Genomic DNA, 6,942 nt, shown 5'->3' on the forward strand with positions numbered 1-6,942 from the left:
TGCACCAAAGGAAATAATAATAATAATAAAAACTCAAACCTGTGACTATCCACTCAATGCTAACTCATGATCACCCCATGTGTGACAGACTGGAACTGCCCCATTAGGTGGCTCTGTGGGATAATGCACTGGACCACAAGGTTGGTTTAAACTGCAAGGTCGATTTGAACCTCAAGGTTGGTGGTTCAAACTCACCAGTTGCTCCTTGAAAAATCTATACGGGGTCGCTATGTGTCGGAACCGACTTGACGGCACTTAAAAGCAACAAGGAGTCCTGGTATGGCACTGCAGGTTAATGTGCTAGGCTGCAAAGTCAATTTGAACACAAAGCCAGCAGTTCATGCTCACCAGTTTCTCCTTGGAAACCCTATACAGGGTTGCTATGAGTAGAAATCAACTCTTCGGCTCTTAACAACAATAACAGTAATGGAAATGAATTGGCCAGCCTATGCTCTGCTGTGCCTCTAGGTAGATTCCTACCACCAACCTTTAGTTCAGTAGTTGAGTCAAAGAGTTTAGACCACCCACAGACCTTATACCAAACTGAGCGTGCTCTCACCTCACGAACTACTGAAGTCTTGAGGATATAGCTTCTCTTTGCTTTAAATCTCTGCTCAGTTAAATCTGTACAGACAGCTTGAAATTTGCATCTCTACCACTCCTCTCTGATTCCTTCTTCAGAAACTCCTGGAATCCTCACCTGTAGCTGACTTCCTACATTTCAGCTGGAATTTCATTTTAGAAACGACCACCACTTCTCAGTGAACATCAGACTTTGTTCTTTCTATGTGTGTGCGTTTTACCTTGCCAGGCTGAGCAACCTGTAGCTGATGGAAAGACTTCATGTTCCCTCCAGCTAAGTCAAATCATTAAGGCAACTTCACCCAGTTCCTTACAATATTTTTTAAATGATTTAGTTTTTTCTGAATATTCTAAGTAAAATCTTTTTCTTTTTTTAACTCATTCAAGTTCTATTAATGCCAAAGCCATTCCCCTAGTTTTGCAGTTTTTAAACTACATAGGACTAAATATACATCTCCAGGAATTGAACTCTTAAATGTTAAGAGTAATTTTCTACATCAAAGAAACAGGAGAGCCATGAATTCAGTTTTCTTTTAGAAGCCAGAGGCTGCCTTCATTCCAAAAATTAACTGTGCCTATGACTGAGTCCTGCTGTAGCATTGTAGGATAAGCACTGGACTGCAACGTCAGTTTGAACCACAAAGTCAGCAGTTCAAACTCACCAGCCACTCCTCAGAAACCCTTTACAGGGTCACTATGAGTTGGAACCCATTCGACAGCACTTAACAACAACAACAACAACAACAAGCCTGAGGCTTACCTGTGAGTGAAATTATGCTAGAGTTAAGACTGCCTATAAGAAGAGCACACAGGTATGGGGGCATCTTTGTGTGAGATTTATTGGTGAGTCATAGACAGAGGACTAATTGTAGAGTTGTAAAACTGAAGGAAAAAGATAAATTTGGTAATTACAAATGGGAGTCCTTCTCAGAGGTTTGGAAGAATACCTCTCATGTTGATGAGTCCATTTGGATTCAACCACTTATATGTACAGACAGGACTTCAAATTAGCAAACTTTTGAGGGATTATACTCATGTGAACTAAAACTACAGCATTAGCCATAGATATTCGCTGATTGCTTCTTATATATTGAACTAGGCTAGACAGAAACTCATACAAAGGAGATAGAGTCCCTACCAATGAAGTAGGTACAAACTAACAGAAGAAAACACATTTTAGACTGTTTGAAGCCCAAGATATGGTCCAGAAGTGTGATCTGCAGGGACATAAGAGGTTTCAATTTGGGGTTCTAATGTCATAAGGAGAGAAATCATCCTTCTACCAAGTACAAAGGAAAGGCATTGTTCAGCCCAAGTTTCCTTTTGTTATCGTATATTCTCCTTCCCACCACCATCTAAGAGCTCATCTTCTGATATTTAGTCTTTACAAGGACCAAGAGGTTCCCTTAGTGATATCACCTTCCTCCTTATAACTAGGTGAACCTCTATAGGGGCTCCTCTTCCCAATTAGTAAGTCCCCTATTCTCCTTTCTCACCTGAAACTAACCCTCAGGGATTACTTTCCAAGAAAGACATCTGAAAAGAAGAGCGACAGTTAAATTTCCTCTTTTCTTTTTTTTTTTTTTTTTTTGCTAGCCCTTTAATTGAGAGCCGTGGGAGGCATGGCTTATAGATGAGTTTATCATTTGGGTTAGCGCTATTCTATTAGAGTCCTGGGGTGGTGCTATGGATCAGTGCGCCAGACTGCAAAGCCGTTTGAACTGCAGGGTCAGCAGTTCAAGCTCACCAGCCACTCCTCGGAAACCCTATTCAGGGTCGCTATGGGTCAGAACCGACTCGACGGCACACCACAACAACAAACAACATTCTATTAGATAACAGCTCCAAACAGCTGATGAGTATCCCACACATCCCTTTTATATCCTTGTCACATATTTTGTTGTTGTTAGATGCCATCGGGTCCATTCTGACTCAGTCAAGCAATCTTCTGCACAACAGAATAAGACACTGCCCAGTGCTACACCCTCCTCGCAGTTGGTCTTGTGTTTGAACCCATCCGTGCTGCCATTGTGTCAGTCCATCTCACTGGGGGTCTTTTGCCTTTTTGCTGACCCTTCACTTTTCTAAGCATGTTGTCTTTCCCCGGGGACTGGTTCCTCCTGACAATATGTCCAAAGTATAAGAGATGAAGTCTCATCCTTCTCACTTCTACTGAGCATTCTGGCTGTACTTCATCTAGCATACATTTGTTTGTTCTATTGGCAGGCAGCCCTTGGTGCTTTCAATACTCTTCACCGAAACCCTAATTCAAATGCATCAATTCTTCTACAGTGTTTCCTTATTCATTACACAAAATGAACATGTGTAAGAAGCAACTGAAAACACTATGGGTTCAGTCAGGTGCACCTTAGTTCTCAAACTGACATCTTTAATCTTTAACATTTTCAGGATCCCTGGTAGCATAGTGGTTTACGAGCTGGGCTAATAACCGTAAGATCAACAGTTCTAATCTGCAATTGATTCACAGGAGAAAGATGAGGTTTTCTGCTCCCAGAAAGATTTAAAGCTTCGGAAGCCCTGTACAGGGTCACTATGAGTTAGAACTAACTGACTGGCACACCATCACCACCACCACCACCACCATGCTTCCAGCAAACAAGGCTACATCATTTGCATATCTCAGGTTGTTAATGGCTCTTCCTCCCATTCTGATGTCGCGTTCTTCTTCATATAATCCAGCTTCTCAGATTATTTGCTCAGCAAAGCAACTGAATAAATACAGTGAACAGACCTTTCCTTGCATTAAACCAGTCAGGATCCCTGTATTCTGTTCGAATGATTTCTTCTTGATCCATGTGCACATTTCCTATGAGCACAATTAAGTATTCCAGAATACCCATTCCTAGCAATGTTATCCATACTTTGTTATGATCCACATAGTCTAATAATTTTGCATTGTCAGTAAACCACAAGTGAACATCTTTCTGGTATTTTCTGCTTTCAGCCAAGATCTATCTGATGTCAGCAATGATCTCCCTTGTTCTAAGTTTCCAAGAATAGACAGAACTGGCTGCTCTTTTTACCTAGTCTGTCTTAGTCTGGAAGTTCTGCTGAAATCTGTCCTCCACGAGTGACCCATTTAGTATTTAAAATACTGGTGGCATAGCTTCCAACATCACAGCAACACACAAGTCACCCCATTACAAGAAACTGCAGACTAGTGGTGGGATTTATATCTTAAGTACCAGAAGACGGACTGAAAATTTAGGAGGAAAGATATTAGTGATATCTCAACATGTTGTTAAGTGCCGTTGAGTTGGTTCCCAACTCCCAGTGACCCTGTATAGGGTTTCCAAGGAGCCATCCAATGATCATAGAAACATGTTTACCCTGTGTAGTAAACTCATGCATGTGTGAACTAGAATGCTAGTAGCAATGCTTTATGACTAATCCATGTATATCCTGACAGTTTTGTTATTGTTGTTAAGTGCCATCGAGTTGGTTCTGACTCATAACAACCCAGTACAGGATTTCCAAGGACCAGCTGGTTGATTTGAACCGCTGACCTTATAGTTCAAATCGAGCTTGTGGTTCCGTGATTATCATACAGCGCCACACCAAGATTCCATAAGCAAAATTTGTTGCTGTTAAGTTGGTTCCAACCCATATCGACTCTGTGTAGGGCTTCTGAGGTGTATGCGACTGGTGAGCTTGAACCACCCACCTTGAGGTTGAAACCGACTGTACCGTCTAGCGCATTAACCCACAGGGCCACACTAGAACTCGGGTAAGTAAAATGGTGGTGGTGGTGTGCCATGGAGTTGGTTCCCACCCATAGCGACCCTGTATAGTATTTCTGAGGCTGCAAATCTTTTCGAAAGCAGAAAGCCTCATCTTTCTCCTGCAGAATAACTGGTATTTTGAACTGTTGACTTTGAGGTTAGCAGCCCGCCTTGTAACCGTTACCCTATTAGAGCTCCTTAATAAGCAAAACAGTGATGAGGAGATGTTGAGGAGCATGGGGGAGCAGTTAATAAATCCTTCAGGCAGTCACAGGATTCCAGAATTATCCTTGAGGTCAGATTGGGAACTAATAAAAACCCAGTTACTCTCAAATTGAATCTGATTTATGGTAATTCCAACTGTGTCATAATAGCAATGTACTCTAAAGTGTTCTCTCGCTTGCTGTTTTTTTGGTAAATAACCACCACACCTTTCTTCCAAAGTGTCTCTGAATGGCTGGAACTCAAAGCTTTCAGAGAGCAACTGTTTGCATCACTCATGCGCGCCAAATCACGAGCTGGGTCAAAGTAATCTGTACAAGGCCTAATATTGCTACATACTTTGTTGTTGTTATGTGACATCGAATCAGTTCCGAGTCTACATGTCTGCAGGAGAAGAAAACCGCATCTTTCTCCTGCTGAACGGTTGGCAGGCTTGAACCGTGAACCTTGTAGTTCGCAGTCCAGTGTTTATCATATGACGCCACCGCGCTCCAATACTTAGCCTATAAACACAAAAATCAACCCTTAAATATACAGTGAGGCATCGTATCCCCCATTTTTTATGAATTTTAGTGTATCTCCTCTAAGCATGTGTTTCCCAAAGCTCTCCAGACAGCAATCTCGGTTTGGTTTGCTTAGCGCAGAGCTTTCTGCAGAATCCACAGCTAATGAGTGATTGGAGAACAAACAGGAGCCGTGATTGAATGGTTGTCACGTACAGATTCCCTCAATACTGCTTCAGGGACCTGCAGTGTTGTTTTTAAATCCCTCGTCTTTTTCCTGATAAATTAGTTACACTATTTATAATATGCAGCCAATAGTCTAATTATAAGAATGTTTATCTCTTGCATGCGCATGCGGAAGGCAGCATACTGTAAAGGAAAGCACAGCTTAGGAAGTGGGGGATACTTGGGGTTTGCCACTAACTCCCTGCGCAACGGTCTCCCCGAACCAGATCAGCTCATCTCTACAATGGGAGTGCATTCTCCACCTCAGAGTGATTGTGAAGCTCAATATGAGGAAAATGTATACAAACAGATTTAGAAAATTTGAAATCACTGTGTAAGTGTAGAGTGTGATTGCTTTTCCCCTCATCATTAACAGGCTACTAATTTGTTAAGCTGCTAATTGGAGATGTTACAGAAATTCATTGTTACCATTTTTATTCATCAAGCTGTAGATCAGTGAATGTGAGCTTTATTTGGTCACGCTGTTGTTAAGTACCGTCCAGAGAGTTCTGACTCACGGTGACCCTGTAGAATTTCTGAGGAACCACTGGTGGGTTTGAACTGGCAGCTTTTCAGTTAGCAGTCCAGTGCTTAACCTACAGTGCTACACCAGGACTTATTTGGATATGGTGGTAGTTATGTGCCGTGGAGTAGGTACCAACTCCTAGGGAACCGGTTTTGCTGTAAATCTTCGTGGGAACAGAAAGCCTCATCTTTCTCCCATGGAGCAACTGGCGTGCTCCAATAGCTGACCCTGTAGTTGCAGTCCAGTGCTTATTGTATGGCACTGCCATGCTCCCTTATTTGGCTATAGATATAATATAACTGAAATTAATAATAATATAAGAAGAGCAATAATAATGATAACCCAAAACAGCAACAGTAACATCCAAACTCATTGCTATTGAGTGGATCCTGACTCACAACCATTATATCTGATAGAGGAGAACCACCCCAGAGGGTTTCCAAGACTGCATCTTTTACAGAAAACAGATGCTGGCATTCCTCTTTAGCAGTCCACCACTTACCCACCACACCACCAGGGCTCCCTCCAGTAATGATTGTTGTCGTTACTGCTGAGTGCCAGCGAGTCGGTGCTGACTCAGAGCAACCCTGTGTAGAGTTTCTGAGGAGTGACTGGTGAGTTTCAACTGCTGATCGTGCAGTCGGTGTAGCACCATATGACAACCTAGTTTGGCACTATAGGCTAAGCACTGGACTGAAAGGTCAGCAGTTCAAACTCACCAGTCACTCCTTGGAAACCCTACACAGGGTCAAGATGAGTTGGAACCAATTTGTCTGCATTTAACAACAACAATCACAATAATTATTAGTGCTAACTGTATGGTAGGAATTATTATACACATTTCACAAATACTGCATCATTAATCCTCATAACAACTGCATGACACAAGTACTGCTATCATTCCCACTTTACAAACAGGAAGAGTGAGATTCTGAAGAATTGGGCAATTTTCTAGTACATACAGGAGGTATGATTTCAATTCAGACATTCTTTCTCTAAAGTCCAGGTTCTAAATCACTCTGTCTTTCCGGAGTAAACAGATAGTCAAAACCCATAGTTTCCCTAAGGGCTCATGAATCACACATTTAAAACTCCTACATTGGAAGAAAACAGTAGCCCAATTTTAACATTCTTTTGAATA

This window comes from Chrysochloris asiatica, unplaced genomic scaffold (assembly GCF_000296735.1).
Source record: "Chrysochloris asiatica unplaced genomic scaffold, ChrAsi1.0 scaffold00004, whole genome shotgun sequence".
NCBI lineage: Eukaryota > Metazoa > Chordata > Mammalia > Afrosoricida > Chrysochloridae > Chrysochloris > Chrysochloris asiatica.